We start from the raw sequence: 24699 nt of genomic DNA, 5'->3' as shown, positions 1-24699 counted from the left end.
TCCGCGCTGTTTACCGGCGACCCTTACTGTTTACCCGCGACCCGCGATCCGCGACCAGCGCGGATTAGACAATCCCGTTGATACCGCGGTGGTTTTATTCAGTCAAAATGGTATATTGAACTCACGATTTTCATATTTAGCAGGTCACGTTTAGAAAAAATTAAAGAACAGTCCAGTTTTGATTATGCCTAGGAAATGTGTCAAATCACATCTTTGTTTAAATGGTTAAGTGCTGTTAAATGGCTTTTTTTGAAAAAAAAGAAATATTTTTATAATTTGTTTTCTGAAAGTCAACTTGACCTGTATATTTATTTGCTTCCCTATTTGCAATCTATGGCTTTCTTTATCTTAGTATTTTTCAGTGCTGAAAAATTTTCAAGGTTTTCGTTTAAACTTCATCAATCAAAATGAAAGATTCGTAGGGGGCGGAGTCGACAATCGTCACGTTGTCAAATGGCTCAAGGTATATTTTTGGAAAGCAAAGCAACACATGGCTTTGTCCCAAGGAAACCAAAGATGGATTAAGTTTATTTATTTATTTACTTATTTATTCAAATTCAATTACTCAAGGTCAATTCAAGTTATTTTAAGTTCGAGTCGTGATTTGTCACATTCTCTAGACATGGTCAAAACTGGACTGTTCTTTATTTTTTTCCGAAACGTGAACTGCTAACTATGAAAATCGTAAGTTTACTGCGATATGAACGGTCCAGTGCAGGCGGTGTGAATTTTTGTCATTATTATTTCTTAAATTTCTATTTCTTCCAAAACTATGTAGATCGCAGGATATCTGTTATCTCAGGGATGAAAGATGAAAGTGATTTCATGATCATATATGGGATTCGTTGCGTAATGATGACGATTATTATTCAACAAGTAAAAACAGTCACGTTGTCCATATCATGAAGCGATTTTTTTTTTTGGTCATTTTTAGTCATATTTTGATCGTTTGGTCGTGAAAAGATGTCATCCGTCATCTGCACATGACAGATATCCTGCAGTACACATAAGTTGCCATTATTCGTCAGAAGTCTTTCAAACTGCGGCATAACCAACAATTACAGCTTTTATAGCTTTAAATCCGTTTTGTTGACAATCTCGATTAATAGTGCTCAGAGTTTTGTAAGGTTTGATGTTCCCGGTGGCTTTTTCGTTTGCAGTTTCCACCCTACAACCGCTCTGTTTGTATGGCTTCTTATTAATAAAGAAATGTTAGTTTCCTTTGAACTGTTCTAAATGAACGTTGTTGTCGAGTTTATAGCAAACGCAATGGGTAAAATTGTCAACAATTTCAAATCTTGACGATTAAACCGTCGCTTGACATCACAGGCCGTCTTAAATCTTCTCGTAGATTACAACAACGAATCTTTATCTTAAAGCCTTATGAGACAATAAACAAGTTTACAAAAGTGTATAAATAGAACTTACCATGCCTACCATAATTGTGCAAAGCCGCAATATGCGTAACATTTTGTTGCCTTCTATTCCTTTAATTCAAGGGGAGGACACAGATAGCATATGTGCTTTCTTAATTATCTTCCCCAAGATATTTGTTACGTCACTGCCCAACTGTGATTATTCTTGTGTACTTTATTTCATTTGTGACCAATCGTTATTACACTTTTGACCAATTTTTATTACACTTTTAACCTTATTACATTTGTGACCAATTGTTATTACACCTTTAACTTTTATTACATTTGTGACTGGTTATTAAATTTGTGCCTTTAACAGGGGTGGGGTAGAAAGTGCTGCCAATCTCACTGTATTTGCTTGCCAAACAGAGGTTTGTGTAGGGTGGCTATCGGTACAGCAGCCTGCCAACACATCCTTTATTTACACATTGTTGGATATCAAGCCACGTGACTAAAATTTAATGCATCGTATTATTTCCTGATAAGAAAAGTCGTGGAATTTGGTCGCTATCAATGGTTACCCCTCCCACGGGTAGAAAAGGGGTAAAAAGTTCCTGTTAATGGCTTTCTGCTCGCCTTGTCTGTCTTTACTTGGCCAGAGAACAAAAAAGAGATAAAATTTCTACATTGTGACCCAACGCTTAGCCGAAATCAAATGCTTCGTAGTTGCCAAGGTTTTTCCGAAAATGGTTGCATTTTATCCAATTATATTTCAATTGGAGAGGATTGAGATATTCCCCAGTTTGTATAGAAATCTCTTTAGCTCTTCACCACGATGAGAAATAGGTGCGGAATTCTTTACTTTCACAGCAGTCGACTATTTATTAGCAAAAGCACATTTGTCAGTTTTTAATTAAGGGATTGAATTAAAATTGAAACTTGATATGTATGATATTATCTAGAAAAATGTCGGGTACTTATATTGAACTCGTAAACTAAGGAAAACAAATAACGCGATATGTTTTAATGAATATTGTCATTAATTAAGTCACACCTATCTAGGATGAAGTGGAAAACACTGGAAAGGAATGCAGTAATTACAAGAAGAAAGAGTCTACAGTAAACGAATGCAGTGGATTCAACTCTACTGGGTTAGACTTTGTTGTCTAACTCTACTGACTTAGACAACATTAACTTATCATATTCCGCTTCCTTCAAGCTTGAATGCACACTTAACAATACTGTTACTGACCTTAAAGAAGAAGATGAAGAGATTAGCTTTTGGGTAGATAAAGAACAGTATCAGAAAGAGAAACGTGCAGTCTTGAATGAAGCATTGGCACATATATCAGATGGAAGAGTTAGTCCGATAGCCTAGACTCTAAATTCGAATTGGGAAAGTATATCAAGCGTCCGAAAGATCTACTACCTGCGAAAAGTGGTTCAAGTTCTCACTGAGGTGTCAACAAACATTGCACCAGATCAAGAAGAGAAAGTACTGGAAGCAACGAGGCGTTCTTTAGAAACAACTCTTGTCAAAAAAGGAAACGAAAGCAGAGCATGTGCTATAAAAGAAGAAGTGACTACAGACCAACTGTCGATTTTGCTGGGGATGTATCACGAAGCTGAAAGTCGACAAACTCGATTGTAAATTCTGTCAATGTTTGCGAAACATTTTTCAAAGAAGGAGCTCAGAGAGATGATTCCAGGTCTTAGCAAATGGCAGATCGATCAAGCCCGTCGCCATGCTGCAGGAGAAGGACAACCAGTGGTGTCCGCGCCCGTAAAACGAACACGACTTGATCGGGTGAAAACAAATCACTTCATGCAAATTTTATACAGAACGTTTCCTATGGCACTGAAGAAGTAAAGCTAGATTCTGGGGAGAAAATCACTATTCCGAATGCGATTAGAACGATGGTGCCTTCACGAATAATAAAGCAATACATATCTTATTGCTTAGAAAGGGTCAGGAAGAGGTTTCTGTTGGAAACGTTTAATAGAGAGGTGACAACAGGTAAGTTATACTTCAAAGATCAAGTAATGATCTTCAGAGTTAATAAAAAGATGCGTCCTACTTCCCGAATTTAGCAGGATGAAAACAACCTAACCTTTCCGATACCGATCAGAATGGTCTCTATTGATTAAAACCTCTCTGAATTTAGCTCTAGTTAAGACGCAGACTTTCATCTCTCTTGCTCTTTTCATAAGTCTATTCCCAAGTATATGTAGAGGTCAGTTTCTCCTTCCTTTTCACCTGGCGGCATCCAGTTGAATACAATGGCCATGACATCTGTGGCCTTGGAAAGCGTGGCATGCTAAAATCAAAATGTAAGGTAGCCCAACTAAAAGAAATTTGCTTTCCCTTTGGAATAGAAATCGAGGGGCCTGCTGGTCGAAAAGACTCTTTCCTGAAGCCACTCGAAGATCTGGTACAAACCTGCAGTTGTTTTAAGGAATGACTTTAGGATTCTGACAGAAAACCGGATTACTGGGGAAAAAAAATGCTTGGCATGAGCAAGAGAAATCAAAACAAAACAAAAATCGGGGATCATACAGCCAAAACTAATTTGTTATTTAATTTGTTGCGAAAGTCTTTATCAACAGCATATATAACCAAGAGAAAATGAGGGGACAGAGAGGGACATTGAGGGCGTTGGTTGGGATTTAAACGGAAGCGGAAGTGTATTTCCCCAGACGTCCGCATAATACCTTTCACTCCGTTGATCACGGAATTTTGAAAGGGCGTTCCGCGTGGAAATACGTTTTTTCAGTAGATGTGCCTAAAGAGAAATGACAGATTCCACAACCTCTTTGGAATAAAAACACTAGGTGTAAGAAATATCAAAGTTAGTCCTCTGAGAATTTGAATCAAGAATACAGCGATCACAACAAGAATGAATTTATTTGCTTTCATTTGTATAACAACATGTAGAGAAGTCTCATATTGTTCGATATTGTAACATAACATAAAATACTGTTTCAATCTGTAGCGATCCTAATACTTCTAAACGCAGCTTCGAAAGAAAAACTATTTTTGAACCCAAGCGACAAAATTAAAAAAATACCCCGCGACAGGAGTAATTCTGGCCGAGCTGCAAAAAAACTCGGAGGGTAGCTGAACTGAATATTTTGAATCCAAAAACCAAAACAACTCCAAGCTTAGCGATTAGCGACAGAAATCAATTTGAATACTATACCACAACAAAGCAATTTCCAACCATGCAACAGAAGTTTATTTGAACCTTAACAGCGCGGATAAAACGACTCGGAGTGTAGCGATCAGCCTACAAAATAACTCAACAAAACAATAGCTCGGAGATGGACAGAACTGTTCAGCGGCAGAAATAACGTTGAATAGCGGTACAGTGACACAATAGGGACTTCAAGATGCAAAAACGCGGACGTCGTCTAGCCGCGTGGGGCCTGTGTCGAGGACGCCTTGTTCGTGGCGGGAAAAATAAGTTAAGATGGCGGGATTCAACGACGCGGTTACCCATGGATAAAATGAAAAGAGTAGCGAAATTAGCTTATTTCTGAAGTAACAGAAACCGATTAATGGCGACTTTTAAGGAAACTCGCCAAATTTTGCTGGCCAGCTATGCCTCTAATATAACTACGATCGAAGAATATGCTTTGCTTTTCGAACAGTTCAAACAACTTGGATTTTCCATGCTATAACTACCCGCCGTTCAATTTAGAGAGCCAAAATGAAGCCGAGTGTAGGGCAAACTTCAGGGTGGAAAAGCACCACATTCCTCTGGTATAAGATGTTCTTCAAATTTCGCAGTACTTTGTGTACGAGCAGGGAACGGTTTGCGAAGAAACAGAACGGCTTTGCATGCCTCTGAAGCGATATTCCTTTCCTTGTCGGTAATCAGACATGATACCTATTTTTGGAAGGCCAGTACCAGAACTTTGCATGATATGCAACACCGTAACAGACTGGATTTATGCACATCATAGCCACAGAATCACGCGATGGAACCGAACCATTTTAAATCCACCAGAGCTGGAAAAGTACGCGGAAGCTGTTTTTAACCAAGGGGCGTCACCAAGCAATTGTTTTGGTTTCGTAGATGGAACTGTGCGCCCAATTAGTCGACCTGGGGAAAACCAACGATTGTTATAAAACGGCCACAAACGCGTACATGGATTGAAATTTCAGTGCGTAGTCCTACCAAATGGGCTGATTGCACACTTGTATGGTCCATTAGATAAGGCGTGCTACTAGCAAATTACTATGCTTATAATAAGAACAAATTTTAAAACAATTGTGGAAAAAACGAGTACGAATTTCATGGGCTTTTCCATTGACTGCCCTCACCCTCACCCTCACCCCCACAGGCCCATTTTCCCCTTGCCTCTCTCCGCCAGCAATAAACAAGTAAATTGCCTGAGCATCAATATTGCTTTCTATTTATATACTTAAGTTCTAATCTTGTATCTTGTCTAAAAAGAAGAAAGGAAGCAGGACGCAGCGATAAGGAGTTTAAGGTGGTATGGTACCCTAAAATATGGCGATGTTCATGAAAAATTCAATTTCTTGGAAATACAGGACTTAAGACCCTGGAGGACTGGTCAAAAACATTTTGAAGTGATCTTGCCGAAGTTCCTTCCAGATGAGTGTGAAATGTAAGGAAAGTACACAGTGGTATACGTTTTTTCACGTGGCAACGGCCATAGCAACGACTGTTTAGTATAAGAACGTGACCAAAAATATAGATTATTTTTAACTTATATCAACGAAACTATTTAGAAAAAACTTTTAAGACATGCACAACTCGATTGGTATAATTATTTGTGAAAAGCTTTGCCTCAAATTGCCATCACAGGCTCATTCATTTCCCTTATGACAAGGAATATTTCCCACAACTGCGGTAACTTTTTACAAAATAGAACAACCATTGCACCCCCTCCCCAGAGATCCAATCTGAACCCCCCCCCCCCCACTATTTGTGGCTCGTTAAATGCTTAATACTTCGTGTAAAAAACTTAAAGTGCATTTTTCTCAAAAGTTTACTTTTGTACCGACTGACTTCGCGGCAACATTTCTACTTTGCAAGGTTTTAAAGTAGAATTTCTGAAACTTGGGCTCATCAAAGACCAATAGTGTCGTGATGATATAAACCAAAAAAATCGTAACATTTTAAGGTCTGTCACGTGACATGAGATGATTTGTCCACTGGGTGTGGTAAAAAATAAGGTTATTTCCAAATAAAGCTGTAAAAAGCACTGAAAAAAGGAGGTAACTGTCAAAACTTAAGTTCATATCACAAAACAAAACAGAAACTTACATGATATGCTTATTTGACAGTCAATTCTTGTTTTGTAAAAGAGCAGGAAGTGTTGGCGTCAATACTATAAAACACTACTTCAAAAGGCTGTGGCTGGTTTCCATAGTAACCATTTTGAGTAAAACTCTAGAAATTTAATTTCTCTTCTTGAGTGCAATATCACACAATTGATCTTTCTTCACCATATTTAAACAAACTTTTTGGTCCATATTGAGGGTACCATACCACCTTAAGCAAATCGCTAGGGCTGGCTCTGATACGGCTGCCGGAAGTAAATTTCCCCAAAAATGAGATACTGCGCATGTACGTCCGTTGCATCCAGCCGTAGCGTGAAATCTGACTACGTGAGTCGGGATGTTTTGCCGTAGCGGCTACTACGTCGGGTTTATTTCGCTTCTCTGGCCCTTTTCAACGGACATATCGGCATTTTAAGAATTCCATCGGATACTATATCCTTTAAACTCAATTTAAGTCAAAGATTGTGTCAAGGTTGCCTTTCATATGCTTGTAAATCCGTATCCTGAATTTGGCAAAGGTGTTGGAATGGGGAAGCGAGTCAAGTGAAATATTCGTGTTGAGCACGAAGTTGTTTTTCTTCGGTTAAGTTTGCTTTGAGGGTTTAGTGAAGATGTTTTATATCTGGATAACTATACGATGCTATTTTGCTTCTTTGAGTATTGATATATTTGTGTTCTTCACTCGATATTCTTTGAGATATTTGTCTCTGAAATTATATATTTCATCCACCAAATTGTTATGGTACAAAGTGTATGGCATTCGCTTTCGTTCAGAAATAATCTGTTCGTCCTACCGAATAACGGCCATCGTCCTTTGAGCGAAGCCATTTGGCTGTGAGAAACTAAATAAAAGAGATTTTAAACTCCTTGGCCGATGTTTCTTTCATCTTTGTATTTCGCTTTACTCGCTAAAGTTAAAATCTGGCAGACCACCGAGACGTACTCTCCCCAGACCTTTTCAGTCACGGCAGCCGTAGTAGCACCAGCCGTGGTGATTTGCTTAAACTCCCTAATGTTGGCAGAGTGAGGCCTTTACAACAGTCTCCGGGCACATGCTGTCTCAACAACCAGCCAACCGATGTGTATCTATGGGAATCCAGCATAGCTATTTCGGATACATCTCCAAGCACCTTTCCGGTAGCGAGTACTGACTCCCAAACAGCAAGCTTACAACGGTTCCATGAGTGCAGTCCGCTCTTCCATTGAACGGCTTTTTTCTAATATTGTAACTTATTTAAGTTCCTTGATATCAAAAAGAATCGTAAGATTGGGCTCAGCCAAGTAGGCAAAATGTACATTAATTGTCTGTGCAATCCTTCAAAATGTTTTGACATGTTTCTACGGTAATTCAACATCCCATTTTTTGACCTAGACACACCTTCCCTAGGGAATTATTTTTCCTAATCATGCAGTCGCTTGTAACCACCTAACATAAGAACTGTTCTAGATTTATATGGAAAGATACCAAGAGGAGCCCATTAATGTCAAATAAAATTAAACACAACAAATAAATCAGGTTTATTGTGGCTGTCAGCATCAATGTTAATTCATAAAAAAGAATAACTAAATAAATTTTGAATCTTCCAAAAACGTTGAAATTAAGTCCAAACTACAGTCATCAATGCAATTCGAAGATCTAACACAGTTACACTACTGATATATTGCTTTTCAATAAAAGCCCAGGCAAACTTAGTTCAATAACAACAGGGGGGGGGGGGAATTAAAGCAAAATGGAGTTTGTTTATTTTGGAACTAGTGTTTCAATAATCTTCATCAATGCTGTAGTTTGCTGCTGCTGTTGGAGCATTGCTAAGGATTGCATGTCATGCCTTTGCTTCTGTTGTTCCTGTTGTTGTTTTATCATTTGTTTAAACATATCCCTTTGCTGATTTTGTGCTTCAACCATCTCCTCTTGCTCCTGTCTTCTCAAATCCAATTCTTGCTTCTGAACATCCATGTCTTGCTCTTCCTTAAGTTTAAGAAACTCAAGCGTTTCACTTCCACTTCTTCTGCATTTCTTTGCTTTGAAATGTCCTTCCGCGGACTTTCTCTTCTGTGTTTTCCCCATGGTCTCTATAGCAGTCCTGCGCATTTCTTCTGCTTTAATTTTCAGTCTGTCTCCCTGCATCTTGTCCTTCTTTTTGCCGTCTTCAAGGTCGTGCTGCTCATCGGCAGACTCCTCAGTGGTAATAATCTGTTACATGGCTACGTCCAGTTCTGTTTTCGTAGGGTTTGGACCGCTTTCCTTCAATCCCTTGGCCTCCTTTCGTTTGAATGGTTGGACCAAAACCCCAATATGGTCTCGAACTGAGTGTTCATCCAGGTAAAAATCAGGATCTGTGAAGCTGTTTAGGGTACCCGCCACTTTTTGCCTCTAGGCACTTCGCTGAACGGCTTTCTTCTTTGCACTGAATGGGTTTACAAAGATTAATTCTCGGCAAAAAATGGAACCATGGTCCACCGTCCAGTTCATAATCCTGGAGACAAAAATAAGCGATACATTTTTAAATATACGTGTACAACAACAAAAAATTAAAGCCAACCTTGAATATTGCATTAAGCTTATATGTGAAAATGATGACTTCTAAGAAAAATTAAATCTAACCTGCCAATCAAGGTGTATATCCAGTTATAAACCCGCTAACAGCTTAAGCAAACATTTTGCGTACAGAAGCACTTAAAGTGCCTATGAAGTAAAAAATAATTGCTGCTGATTTGAAAGGCTTTTCAAAGTAAAGAAGAATGGCGTTTTCCTTTTTGGAATATCTTTTTTCGTTTTAGAGATATTCACGTTTTTGTATTAAAAGTGATGACGTCATAGGTGGTTCCACTAAAACAGTTCAACACTCAATCAAGAATATCTCTAGAAATATTAGAGCAGTGTTCTTTGAACTTGGCACCAGAAATGTATATCACAAAAGAGACAACATGACACCCGTCGTGCTGTCACCATGGTAACAGTTACACTGCTGGTCCTGTTTTAATTAAAACTAACAGTACCAGATTTTATCTTTAACAAGGATCATCCACCCCCAACAATCTAATGGGAAGATTTAAGACAATATGGGAATCATGTGTTTTCCGAGCAAGACCTTCTGTCCCTTTTCGAAGGGTTGCAAATTGGCATATTTGGTTTTTCACAGAAAAAGAGTGGAGGTTTAAGTGTTGCCATGGCAACAACACAGAAGGTGTCATTCTGTTTCTTTTGTGGTGCCCATTTCTGGTGCCAAGTTTGAAGAACACTGCTCCAATATTTCTAGAGATATTCTTGATTCAGTGTTTTACTGTTCAAGTGGAACCACCTATGACGTCATCACTTTGCTCATTTGCATAATACAAAAACGTAAATATCTCTAGAACGAAAAAAGATATTCCAAAAAGGGAAACGCCATTCTTCTTTACTTTGAAAAGCCTTTCAAATAAGCAGCAATTATTTTTTACTTCATAGGCACTTTAATTGGCAAACATAATCGTCTATATGGTTCTGTTAACTTGTTTTCTTGTCTTTGTGAAACTTCTGTGCTCGTAGCCTCTAAAATTAAAATCTCGAAAAAATTTGAACATACTAGGAAAATCTTCATGGTAAAGAAAATACTGTAATGGGGAACAACATTGCTTTTATACAGCAAATAATTATTTCTTTTATAGCTATAATTCCTTGAACGACCAACGCAAGAATCTACTCACTGCGGTTTGGAGTCTGAGGCCATGACAACTGACTTTGCTCAAAAATATAAGTGAGCCAGACAAAAAAATCCAAAAGAAAAAAAAACAAGACGAATGCAGCCTGGATGATAAGGCTTTCGATCTACAAAGAAAAAGTGCCAATTTACTGTGTGTTTTTTTAAGTGAAATAAGTCGAAATACTTACACTTTGTTGACAACGTGAAAATGCCGTCCAGCGCGTTGGTCTTGAGCAAGGACGCGACTTGTTCACGTCGCGATCATGCGCTCTGGTAGTCATTTTGGAATTTTTACTTCCGGTCAGCTTTAGTCACGTCCGCGTTGTTGGATCTTGAAGTCCCTAACAGCTCGCGGTGAAGCGGCCAGCAACAGAAATAACTTGGAATCCAGCAACAAAATAGCTCGAAGTCGGACGATCAGTGACAAAAAAATTTTGAACACATCAACAAATATATTGGAGCTGCTTGGACAGTAGCGCTCAGCGAGAGAAATAAATTTGAATGTTGGCACACCGACCAACGACTAGAAGCATGGCGGTCTTGGGAAAGAAGCGACAGGACTAGTTGTGAACACTGGTACAGCGATAAAACAACTCCTGTAGCTCGGAGCGCGGTCAGTGACAGATTGAGAAACCAGGGCAGAAATAATTAATTGCGTTCACAGAAAAACAGAGCAACTCAAAGCGCGGTAGTGATTAGCGAAGAAAACAATTTTTTAATTCAACCACAGAACACCTCCAATGCAAGCGAAACAAAAAATGATTATGAACCAGCAACCAAAGCACACTAAAGTGAGCTGAGCGATAGGGATAATTTCTTCTGACAGCTTTTCCAACAAGGGAAAACACAAACGGAGGTGTCATCTCCCTTTGATCATGTTTTCTTCACCTTCGGTTAATTTACACTAATGTAAGCTTTCTTTCTTCAGTGTGGGGAAACAAACTCATTGTCATTGCCAATATCAATGTCGAAGTCCATCCGCTTGTAAACTTCATTTGAAAAAAAGCCACAGTGCATAGTCCATAACTGCAGCCACGACCTTAATAACACGTCCCACCGGAAAGTTTTGTTATTTTTGTTGACCACTCAGAACTACATTTCCGTGGCCTGCATATGTCATTTTATTCCCAAGGAGTTGTAAAAATATATCTCCCACTTTGATTTATCCATCGAGAAATACCAACTCTTTCTAAAGTACCCGCAAAAGGCGCTTCTATCGACAAAGCGTATTTCTCCGTGGACCGCCGTTTCTTTTTGTGAGATTTTGTGAAGAATTTGTTGCAAATTCGTATACTATTCTTTGATGTCCAAATCAGTTTTGCACCTTTTCCGCGCATTTCGTAAGAAATGTATCTGGTCATTTATGCTTCATATGACCTTCCAGTAAAATTAACATTTTCGGATTCGTTGCAACCCAGATGATGACCTACATGAACTAGTAAACTCAATTATAAACATCAAATGGTATAACAAGTCGGTGTAAGAGAGCATAAAAATTGCAAGATCAGATGCAGCACACTGATTAGGTACAAAGAATGTAATGTCACAAATTCTGTATCCAATCAATCGTCTCGGGCAAACGAGCCAACAAAAATGCCGGGGTGATTACATCTGGGATTAACGGACGCGCGCATAAAAATGGAAAACAAATTTCAAAATGGCGCCTTCTCTGCCATTTGAAGACGTTCTCGAAGAAGTGACTCGTATTGACGCAGAAGAGCTACAAGACTACTGAGTCAGCTACTACAGCTACTGAGTCAGCTGTCAATTGTTTCATAGAATGCAGTGACCTGCATTTTTTTGTTAAACAAGCGGCAAAGAGACATTTAAGAGGTCTTTACGAACAACATGCTCGAGGAAAAGATTCTTTTTCCATTTTGTGTGAATCATTACTCAACACAGGAGCAAAGTTAAAAGACGAGACCTGTACATGGTTGGCTTTAATCTACAGGAGGCTGTCAGCTCGTCGGCGAATTAAGAGACCGTGGTATTTTGAGTTTATCCGTGACATTCTAAAGGAAATTTTCTTAGCTCTTAAAAGAGCCTTTTTAACCACAACAAATCATGACCTGAGGGTAAATGTATGCATGGAAGGAAATGGTAAGGGCTTCTCAATCAGTATTGCATATTTTTTGTCTGTTCTTTACATGTTTCGAATTTTGACAGGAAAGACAATTAAACAGTGCTGTGTCGTCACGGTTTCTGTGACACACGTGTTTTCTTTGCATGAATAAGTTTGCTCTCACTTAACCAATCAATTTCGATCAGAGCGCAGGACGTTGACCTCACCCGACTGAAAAAAAATTGTTCTCTAAATTGACTGTCTCACACGTGCATATCGTCATGGTAAACTTTGTTTGTACCAAAACTTAACTAAAAAGCGCTGTTATTTTTAATAGCCGGAATTGACTGTTTGGAGCAACACGGCGTCAGCGACCGTGAACTAGACTACGTTTATGGATAGGCTTGTAATGTCAATTGTTGTATAAATGAAGAAGGCAGTGTAGATTCTCTCTTGTCTTTACTTGATTTATGCAAGTTTTTTTCTTTGTATTGTAGGGCTCTACTAGTTTTCTACGTCGTAATTTATGTCCAGCCTTCACAGAAAATACACATTATAGAGGTGAGAGAGCCAAAGAGTTTAGTTTCGCCAAATTGAATGCGACCGGGAGCCATAATCAGGGACGGAGACCGTAAGCGCGCTAAACACGCGCGGGAATCTTGTGTTTAGATGACGAAATTACCATCCAAAGCAGTCCTTGAGTTTTCATTCCTGCTTTTCGTTTGCCTGCTCCTCCTCTTCATATCTAGCTTTCCATTCCTAATATACAAGCAGCTCGTCCGCGAAGAAGTCTTCCCCGTCGACGCTTGAAACATTGCAAATTGTTTTCAAAGCTCTAAGCAGTGAGTTCACAGTTGTCGAACGTGCTCGATCGAAGTTTATTTCGGTGTCTTCCGAATCGAAACCTAACTCTGACTCCAGTGACGAAAAAGAAATGATTCTGGAACAAAACCTGGACGTTTTAGTCCCAAAATATATTGGAACGATCAGTTTTGTTTTCCATTTTCTCGAGCAATTACAGAGAGCCGACTGAGGCGCCATTGTGTTTGGTTCCTGGGTAGACGTCATCAGCAACCACCCCAGACTCCCTAAAACGCGGTCGTGTAACACTTCAGGCGCGCCTTTCAAAAGGCATAGAAAATCGAGGATTCAACCAAATTCAATTTTTTTTTCGCCCAAATGCTTCGAGTAACAAGAGGATTCGTTTTCGCGAAAAAAAATTTTGGGGGTTAGGTGCACTTTAAAGAAAAATATTGATAGTACACTTTGGGAAAACGATTGGAGACTGCTTCGAAGACAAGAGCGGCATTCTTATTATCAAGACCGAAACTTTAAAAGGAAGAAAATGTCGCTGACGTCCGCCTTATTGGAAATAAAGTTTGGATTCTCGCGTCTATCTAGTGGTTCATAAAAAAAGTTTAAATTTATCTTCGAGTGCAGTGGATACAGAACCCCACGCCGTTGGTTGTTCTGTGGCCGTTTAACAGGCGGACTTGTTACCTGACAAATTATTCTCTCACTTACTTTCTTAAACTGCGCGCAGCGGCATACCAGGTGAGTTTGGCCGAACCATGGTTCGTACTTTTGCGAGAGGTAGTCCAGCCGAAATACCCATGGCGAGACCAAACGAGACTGATATGCCGCCAAAGCGTACCAAAAAGGTACGATTAGGTATTTACCGTACCCAAATTCGGCCAAATAACCTGATATTGTAGCCATATCAGGTCAGTGACTTGATGTCTCAGGATATTAAGACAGTAGACACAGCTTCTGATTGGCTAGTTGGGAATTTGGGTTTGGTAATCTAGAGTTAGATGCGGAGATCTACTCACAGGATCCACAGCTTGGTATTGTTGCGGAAAATATCCTCAGGTAAATCTTTCAACTGATTGTTGTTCAAGTACCTACCAACAAATCATCACAATCAGTCTCAATTGCACGGTAAAAGGGAAATTAAAGATTGTGTGCTAGGAGTTTCCCTTTTACGGTATAGGGTACCACGTAGAGAAAACAATAACAATAAAAAATAAAAATGGGAAAACAAAACTCTTTTACAGGATACTTTCCATGTTGTTTCTCGTAGAACGAGAAACAACACGGAATTCCGCGCGAAGACAATTTGGGGAACTAGGCCGAAAAATTGGAATTGATATTCGTCCCGTGTATACAAGCCGCAAGACCGGACACGAGATTAAACCAAAAGAAAAGAAGCCGCCTATCATTAACCAGCAACGCGTTGTTTACTACTACAAGTGTAGTTTGTGTGATGCAAACTATGTCGGGTACACTTGCCGACACCTCTATCAACGCGTTGAGGAACACAAAGGATCGTCTTCAATCGGGAATCACATCAAAGAGCAGCATGGAACAGTCCCAAGTGACATATATCGTGATTTTAAGATCTTGAGAAAGTGCTAAAGTAATTTCGACTGCCTGATCTACGAAATGCTCTTTATAAAGGAGCTTAAGCCAACCTTGAACAAACAGTCAGATTCAATCCGTGCGAAGTTATTTGTATAGGTTTTCTTTATAGTATTTTATTATTTTAACACTTACATTTTAGCGTTTGCATTTACATATTTTATCGTTGACATTCTCACGCCCTAACTTGTACTTACATATGTATATTTCATTCGTTTTTTCTTCAACTTGAAAATGATCTCAGAGAGATCGAAACGTCGTTTTTTACCGCTAGTTTTTATTCTGAAATGTTTTTTTCAAAAAAACTACTTATATGAACTAGTAAACTCAATTTTAGCGATCAATGGTAAAACAAGTCGGTGTAAGAGAGCATAAAAGAGGCAATATCAGATGCAGTGTGGTGATTGAATACAAAGAATGTAGTAACAAATTCTGTATTCAATCAATAATCAACTGGTTCTGGAACCTGTCCGATACGAGTGGTAGTAGCTACTGTCCAAAATAATAAGTCTGTCGTTAACTCGTGTTAACACAGTTCCTGCCTTTCCGTCCGTGTCGTGACTAAGTTAGCGACAGGCTACGTGCCGCAGCTCAGCACTCCTATTCACTGCGTGTAGGCTGCAAGTGCCCCAGTGCGCCTGTCAAATCGTGATTTGATTGGTCTTAGTGAACCTAATTTGACTAGAACGATTAACAGAATTGTCCACACTTTTTTATTGAAAATCTTTCAAAAATTATGACTAATTTATTTTCTTTAAATCTCAACTTATCATGTTAATAGAGGCTCGGTGGCCTCATGATGAGTGCGCTCGTTGCAAAGATTTTGAAAATGTACCACGGTTTCTACTGGAATATATTCAGCTAAAGATATTACTCTTTACTTGTCTTTTACTTGCTTCAATATCACAAATATGGGCAAATTTTAATTAAAATATGACTTTCGTCTTGCTAATTAACGTACTCCTATAGACGAAAATGGCGTTAGTTGAAGAGGTGAAGTTTCGTATCTCGGTTAAGAGTCATTGTCAGAGAAAACCGGGCAGCAGGAAAAGATTGAGGTCGGCTGTTTATCTTCATCTTAATTTTCACAGTATAGAAGCTATTCGACAAGATTAACAACCATGGCATTTGCCGAGGAAGGTGTTCGTTTTTCTTCGAGATATCACCACATCATAATTTTGGCCTCGTAAGCGGCCTAAGATGGCCAAAATTTCCTGAAACTTTAGGTGAGGCTAAGAGATACTTCTTACAAATTCCAGAAAGTCTTATTTTTTGCGATAATATTTGTCCCCTTATTGGTTGACTGAGATATATTTGAGGCCTTTCGCTTTAATTGTACGGTTTTCTTAAGGTGCCATATATCGCCGCTGAATCGTTAATGGACGTGACTCAAATTTTAGCCATTTTCAGCGACTCGTTTTTCAAAAGTGCGGTATTTTATTTCTACAGAAAAGAGATTTTTTGACAGTCTTTTACACTGTTATCACTCTCCAGTTTAGTTAAAATTGTTAAAAATTTGAGGTAAATCGGAGTAACTTGTCTTGCAAAGTCGCCAAAAAAATAATTAACCAGAATCATTTCTCGCCAAATTTTTAGCGAAGGATATCACGTTATTCCGACTTTCTGCGATTCTTAGCCTTGATCTACTGAAAGATCTGCAAAAACAGTTAGTTGGACAGCAGAATAGAATATTTTAGCTGTTTCTGAACTATGTAAACATTTCAAACTCGCCAAATCCTTACCATTATCTGAGCTAAACTTTTCCCTTAAAAATTCTAGTTTTTAACGTCACGCTACGCGGAAAAACAAAGTGGATCCTCAGTTCGCTGGTATTTTTTGCTATCAAGTAGAACAAGAAGTTTAACGCTAAAAATTTGTGAAACACATGTAAAAAACGAACAAAGTTTCGGCGTCAAAACTAACAAAGTCCATTCAGAAAACCATTCAGCTGTAAATTATTTCCTTTTTGCAGCGAATTTCAAAACTGGTCTCCCAGCCGAGTCATTAGCCCCCAAATAAAACTGTGCGAGTGTATCAAGTGAATAACGGACGACCAACATACATACATACATACACATATACACGCACACATACATACGTACACTTTATTTCATCTCGAATTATCAGAGTAGCTCTATTGAGCTAATATCTTCGAGAAAGAAAACAATGCATAAATCAATTAAATTATTAACATACAATAATTAAAACTACTACTAATACAATAATTATAACTACTACTAAAAGTTCATTTTCTTTATGACTGTCTTACAATCTTTAAATGATGTTATTATTTTCATACTGTCTGGGAGTGATTTCCAAATTTTTGCACCTTGATATCGGATGCACTCAAGTCCATAACTTGTTGTTCTTGGTATAGTTAAGGTCAGGGTATTCTTTCCTCTTAATGAATAACTGGAGTTACGAAAAACGAATAGTTCTTTTAGATATCCAGGATACGTAGAAACAAATAAGTTCTTTAAATAAAACTACCATAAGAAGCCTTCCAGTGTATAAGAATGCTATCTTTGCTTTCTCTAAGAGTTCATTGTAACTAGACAATGAATCATTAAAAATAAACCGTAAAATACGTTTGTTCAAAGACTCTAGTTTGTCACAATTTCTGGTGCCAGAAAAATGCCAAATAAGAGAGCAATATTGAAGGTGTGGTAGGATAAAAGTCTTGTATAAACGAAGTATGAAATTACTGGTAATGATATTTTTAAATCTCTTGAGAACACTGAACTGTTTGTTAACCCTCTCACATATCTGTGAGATGTGACGATTAAAGCTCAAATCCTTGTCAATAGTTACACCCAATAAATCAATTAAATTCTTAACGGGAAAAGAGAATTCGTAATTACTGTTCGCGCCAAGCACCATTGCCTGGTGCTTGTCTGGATTTACAATTTACCAACACTACAACACGCGTAACCAAACAAATATATTGAAACTTAATCGCTTTTAAAGTATACAGATGTTTAATAAAAATGTTTTCATTCTACAGGCTAAAAAGCCGTGGATGGTTTTCAAAGTTTTGCAAACACGATCGGCCATCGATCGATCAAAGGACTTTGTTTGACTTCGTTGCTATGCGAGCGTAACAAGTGAATAACGAACAACACTGAGACACTCGTCAGCAAACAAATATATTTAGACTCAATTGTTCTTCAACTGCGCAAAGGTTTAATAAAACGGTTTTACAGGCAGTTCATACTCTACATGGTAAAATCCGTCGATAGGGGTCAAAGTTTTTTAACGTCACGCTACATGGAAAACAAAGTGGATCCTCAGTTCGCTGGTCTTTTTCGCTGTTGAGTAGAACGAAAAGCAAGTAAATAATAGTCGGCGAAGCTTTACCCTAAATTTAATGTTGGGACTTCTGCAAGTCCCTTGTTTGCATCGATCGATTTCTCGTTTCTGCTCAAACGACAGGACTGTTACTCATAGCTTTCTTCTTGGTTTTGAAAACATATATAACTGTTCTTTTGGATCAGAAAAATCGCCTAGCAGTGCAGGTGGTGGGTCAGTTTCTCTTCAGTTATTAGCGTCCAAACGAGATGGTCGATGAAAGACTATGAAGTGGTGTCTATTTGGCGCAGCCGAATGTTAAAATGAGGAAATACAGGTTACGACAAAACTTCCCTGTTATCCGGCCTACGAAACGAACATAAACGACAGAAAACGGGAATAAACATCTCAATACTTCTAGTCGTTGCTACAATGGAGGACAAAAATCCTCGGAACAGTTACGGAAAACCTTGCTTCTACATCCCTAACTTATCAAATAATCAGATGTTCACTAACCACGTGGATACCGAGAATGGCCCTCCCCATCCCCTTCAAACAGTGTTGGGATGAAGAAACACTTTCAGGACAGGCTAAAGTGTACAGGGCTAGTTGCACAAACTGCAACATTGCTTGAGGGCGAGGGGAAAGGGGGAGAAATTAAGGCATATTGTGTTAATTGTCCTGAGAGTTTTCTCCCCCATTGTCTGAATACTGCCTAACGCACAAAAGTACTAAGAACGTTTTGAAAAATAGTTCAACTTTCCATGAAAATTTACTCCTCGTCTGGTAGCTTGTGAATAATTACACGTACACGCAAGTATGGTTTTCATCCAGCAAATCGCAGCGGAGAAAAGGGCTTTGGCCTGGTACCTGAGAACATACAGTAAATTTTCTTTCCGAAGAATCGCTGAGGAATGTGGAATATCAAAATCGTCTGCGCACCGAATTTGCAGTAATAAGTTTGGGAATGGAATTGTGACGAGGATACCAAGCGCCAAGAGGCGGGGAAGACCACGAAATGTAAGCGAAAGAAAGATGCGTTTGCTGATTCGTACCTTAAAGTCTTTTGGACGGAATAATGTACACGTTGCGGTGAGAAGTTAAGTGGAAGAGAGTGGTCTTAGTTTTCAAGTGGCCAGTAGGAGGACATATTCGCGCTATTTGAATGAACTTGGGTACTATTATTTTTCGGTTCGGAGAAAGGGATTCTTAGTGACAATGATAAAAAAGTATGACTGCAATTTGCACGTAACATGAAGCAAGAGCTGATTAGAAATCCTGATTTCTGGAAAAATGAAATTTCTTTTACTTGGACGGGGTATCGTTTGTTCACAAGTCTAACCCGAAAAGTGGTGCGGCCTCTAACAGAGCCAGGCTGTGGAGAAAACGAGAGGAAGGGCTTCAAGTTACAGCCAAAGGATGTAAAGATTTAGCTAGTGAACGGCGTTTGCATGTTATCGTCATCATAGCATACGGAAAAGGAGTCATCTTGAAAGTACGTATGAGAAAATGACAGGTGAATTTTTTGCAGCATTTATTCGAGAACATTTCAACCTTACTTTTGCAAACGCCAGTTCAAAAGCAGATGGTCCATGTTAACTTTTTTATGGACAAAGACCCCTTACAGACCACTCGGGCCGCCAAACTCGCCCTTGAAGATATTGAGGTCACCAGATCTGAATCCCATAGAAAATATTTTCCATCTTGTTAAGCGCTACTTAGATCAGGAGGCAATATCCAAAAACATTATAACGGAATCTTTTGATGAAGTTAACGTTTTGGAAGCATTTGAGAATATTCCCGTTGAAATTATATATAAAACTATCTCTAGTATAAACAGAAGGATTACAGCTATTCTCGCCTCCAAGGGCGAAAGGATAAAATATTTATTAAATCCATTTTGAAATCACTGGTTATCCTTACAATCTGATTGGCTCTCAGTGGTGCGATTTATTTACGAATCGCATTATTTTTTGCTCTAGGTCGCATCTTTTTCTCAGCCAATGAGAATGCCTTATGGGACAGTAAAACAAAACAACCAATCAGATTCCAATGTTAGTTTAAAAGTGACCAATAAAATTTCAGCAAAATGAAAGGCAAAAAGCCACTGTGTGGCGAATTTTTCAACTACTATTGCCAAAAAATTGTTGTTATTGTAGTTTTTTTTTTTTTTCCAAAACAATTAACGAATTTAATTACAGTTATGAATGACGATTATGAGCTCCTTCAGGCTGAAGACCTACTTTAATGAGCTGGGCGTAAGGGGGGTCCGAAAACCGCAAAACCGCGTAAAAAAACGTAAAAAACCGCAATACCGCGTGGAAATTTACCAAAATACCGAAACCGTAGTTACAAATGTGCTGCTGTGCCGCCATCATTACTTCTAGTTCGCCATCCATTAGAAATACGACCTTATTTAGTTTGATAAAAGTGTTGGTTAATGTTAATCAACGTATGATCATCGCCCTCATAAAATAATACTGTAATATTATAACTGATCTTATCATCACGCACTCTGACGAGTATCGACGACTTCCATGACTCCGTGCTGAAAAGGTCAGTAATTAACACACGTCCGTGGGACTGACTTCGTTATGCTGCTGTGGAACAAATATAAGTGCGCTCGCGCCCGCACGAATACTGCTGAGTTACCCAATTGAAAAACATCCATGTTTACGACTTCAGCACTGGAAACCACTCGAATGTTACACAACGCAAGCTTTCCACGAGTTTTTTTGTTGTTGTTGTTGAAAATTCGTTGAGATGATAGTTTTCAAGCTCAAATATCCCGAATACGAGTTGGGAACAACCATTTTATGTCGCGATTCGACTGAATCGACCTTAAATTACATTTAAAACATTTCCAACAAGAATTTTGGATAACCCGAAGACAACGTAGTCAGCCCCATGAAGTGTTCAGTAAAGCAAACGATTGTTGAGGCGTTGTAACTCTCCCGAAGTGAGTTCTTGCTCCCAGAAGAAACGTCGCCGAGCTTTGAATCTCTCCTTTAAGTAACATCATGTCTTCCCGACCATCCTCATAACCATTGTCCCGCACGAGGCCACGGCAAATACTGTAAGAAAATCTGAGCGAAAGATTCCCAGCCCGGAAAGTGAACAAGTCGACGTATCATTGGATAAAATGGTTAATCATACCAATTATTAACTGGAAAAAGTGGAAATTACAAACAGCAGAGCTTGCTTACACAACAATGGTCCCTTGCAAAACATAAACAAGAGATCAAAAGTCATCGGAAGCGTCAGGATCCGAGTAATAACTGTCATAACTGGAAAGCGCAGACGGCTGCAGACTCTTTTTTACCGATTACTGCGATCCAAAATTTATGAAAACCGCAAACCACTTAGTCTTATAAAACCGCAATACCACAGTTTAAATTAAAGATTTCCGTAAAACCGCACCAAAAATAACGCAAAACCGCATCACCGCAAACCCTTACGCCCCCCTCTTTAATGGAAGTCTCCAACTTTCAGTGTCCATTTTGACGAATATTTTTGTGATTTTTCTTCAACATCTGCTCTAGATCCGTGTGATACCAAGTCCAGCAAAACATAAACAAACGAAAACCACACAGCAACAAATTCAGAGCCATCTCAAGAATGTAGATGTTTCCAGGTTTCCGGCAGTTTTAAACGAAGCAACACAAGAACTCAACTCTGTCGCTGTGAAAAAACATAGTCAAAATATGCCCCGCTCCACAAAACAGTGAATGAACGAACGTCTTCCGAAGCTGGTGTCAGTCCCGCCATCTTGAAAATATCTTGAAACTGATCAAGTGGCGCCGCAAAAAACTTGAATGTCTTGATTAAGTTCTACGACGAGGTCACCAAAAGAAACGGAGATGATAACGAGCTGGAATCCCTTAAAATGATGTAGACTGCCACTGAACGGTATTTAAAACAAAAAAAAAACTATCCACTGTATGGGCATCGTGCACTCGAGGCAGTTTCACAACTCAAAAGAAATCCATCGCAGAATTACACAGGATGCACCTTGAAATTCTTTGTCTAAAGACAACGAAAAGTCTCAGCCTCAACCACAGAAGAAAGGAAGGCCTTCCATCATTGATTCAGGCGACGAGAATTGAACTTTTATGCATGAATCGAAGTAGACTGTTTTCGTTCTGACTTCAGAACTCCTTGTTTCTTTGTTATGCTCGAATGAGGTTTCGTCACATGACATCGCTTTGCATACTAAATGAGACGTGATGACGTTTCCGGTTTCGCTATTTTCAGCAAACCGGCTAATGGAACAATACACCAAAATCTAAAATTTAAGGCGATAAAATTGTGCGATTTCAAAATGGATCTAATAAAGTGGCAATTGAACTGAGTGGAGTGCAATTTTGGTCTGAAATCATACTTGTGATTTCAAATCGAACTCATGCTGCGCGCTCGTTCGATTTTGAAACAACGCGTATGATTTCAGACCAAATTGTACTCCACTCGGTTCAATTACCATTATTAATCACGCAACTGAATGTCACCTTTATACTATTTTTCTTATACTAAAGCAATGAAGTCTTATTTTTCCGAACCACAGCTACTTTGATTGATAATCAGACGGAATCAACTTTTAACCTTACAAAATAGTTGCCACCTGTATTAAATCATAATGCTGTTTTTTTGAAAAGAGCATAGAATTGCGTTACATTGAGTCAGTGTTTTTATTTATTTTACATTATTTTTTTTTACATGACACAATTCTCGGACACAGTTCACGGCTACATTATATGAAATATCGCGCTAATGAATTTTGACCTATGATCCAGCGGTATAAAAAGAGTAATAAAATGTTTCATTGCCACTGAATGTTGTACAAGTAATGTATAATGCAGATGGCTTTTGCGATTTATAACAGTTCTCGGGTTAAATATTTAAAAAGAACATTGTTAACATTTCATTTCTTGATTACTTTAAGGCGGGAACTGTTGCCAAAATCGTTGTGCATGTATAATTCCTTATCTACAACCAATATTTACAGGGGATACTCGAACAAAAATACTTACAAGTAGATAACTGGATTGTGCGGGCCGTCAAAAAAAGCGTAAAAAAGGTCTTTTTTTAGCGCGAGAACTGCACGTGAGAACTGTGACAACAGTTGTCTTTCAAATGATAAGTTTTAGCCCCGCAAGGTAAACACGGGTCACATCAGCTACGGAAAGTACGCAAAATAAATTTTTGGAAGTAACATCTACACGGGGGAGGATATCCTGCTGTTCTGCATGTGGTATTTGTTTCCAGAAAATGAAAAAAACTCATCGGCAGTTCGTCATTTCTGTATTCACTCGGTCGATCACACCCCCTTTCACTAGCACCAACGGGGCGTCGCAGGCGGAAAAAATGCGGTATCTTTTGATAGCTCAATATCTTTGCTACATAAATTTTTGGGCGCTGGTAAGTGAACTGTAGCCCCTTCTAGAGCTTGCAGAAGTCGGCCAGGGCGATGATTTTAGGATGCCACCGAAAATCATTAAGATATATAGTCTCGGCTTCTTCAGTACCTATCCAGGCAAATGAACCCGTGGCGGAATTAGAGAACGCCTGGTAAATAACTTTTAGTGGCCACTCAATAAACGATTTCCCGCAATTTGCGGGACCATGTATATAAACATTGCTAAACTTCCCTCTGCCTTTTTCCAGTGCACTGTAAATTACATTGCAAAATAAACGCTTTTCGATCTCGTGGTGCTGGAGGAACTCTTCCGCAGCTGTAAGCCATCTCCCTTCACAACCTTTAATGCACTCGCCGCTCAGCTCCTCTTCTAGCAGTTTAATGCGCTTTTTTTTCGCTAACTGAATCGCTTCATCGACCGCTTTACTTCCCCGGTTGGCAATAAATTCGGCTAGCGCGGTTTTCCCTTCTCTACCTTGAGCGGCTGCTGAAGGCACCAGCTCTAAGCGTGAGCTTATGGATTTGGCTTACACTAGCTGACAGACGTCAAAAGTGCGCAAGTGATCACCTCCTCTTTTTTTAGATCTCCGACGCTGTTGCTTGGCCTTGGATTTCCTCTTTTTCGTGGCCACAGCAGATTCGGTTTGAGGAGGAACGTCGGTTAAATCTGGATTGCAAGGCGAATGCAAAGCCTCGTTGTCTTCTTTCGTGATGTAACGGTACGCGCTGTTGTAGGTCAGGTGATTATCGCCGAAGTTCACCTTTATCTCGAAGTTCTCCTCTAAATACTTTCGTTCTTAAAACCCCCGCACCCTCTTTTCCAGTTTGATCGCCATGAGATAATGGTATAGATTCATATTCTCCCCATTTTCGGCATCATCTGTGTTGTGATGAGCCTCAATACACGTTACCCACTGCACAACTCTTACTAACTCCAAAATTATACCAAGCTTGTAATACAGCATTGGAAAAACTTTCTTTAGAAAGAAACTTAACAAGATCCGCTCGACTATATGTAGATAAATACACAACGCATTGTTTCCCAGCTTGCAGATATTCCATGTTTACTCTGCAATGGCGAATAAAAACGGTTAAAAAAAATGGGCTAAGCCTGGGAACGAATGTCGCATCACATGCCCTCTCCCCACCACTTTTATCCCTTT

The 24699-nt window shown here is 39.1% G+C and overlaps 2 pseudogenes; one reads left to right on the top strand and one right to left on the bottom strand.

Annotated features, from left to right (window-relative positions):
* Positions 1–4290: 4290 nt before the first annotated feature.
* On the top strand, positions 4291–8214 carry LOC145495060 (uncharacterized; annotated as a pseudogene).
* A 175-nt stretch (positions 8215–8389) lies between these two features.
* Positions 8390–10379, bottom strand: LOC145495808 (uncharacterized; annotated as a pseudogene).
* Positions 10380–24699: the final 14320 nt, after the last annotated feature.

The sequence above is a fragment of the Orbicella franksi genome, chromosome 8, assembly GCF_964199315.1.
Source record: "Orbicella franksi chromosome 8, jaOrbFran1.1, whole genome shotgun sequence".
In the NCBI taxonomy this organism is placed as follows: domain Eukaryota; kingdom Metazoa; phylum Cnidaria; class Anthozoa; order Scleractinia; family Merulinidae; genus Orbicella; species Orbicella franksi.
This window is presented reverse-complemented; position numbering and strand designations above follow the sequence as displayed.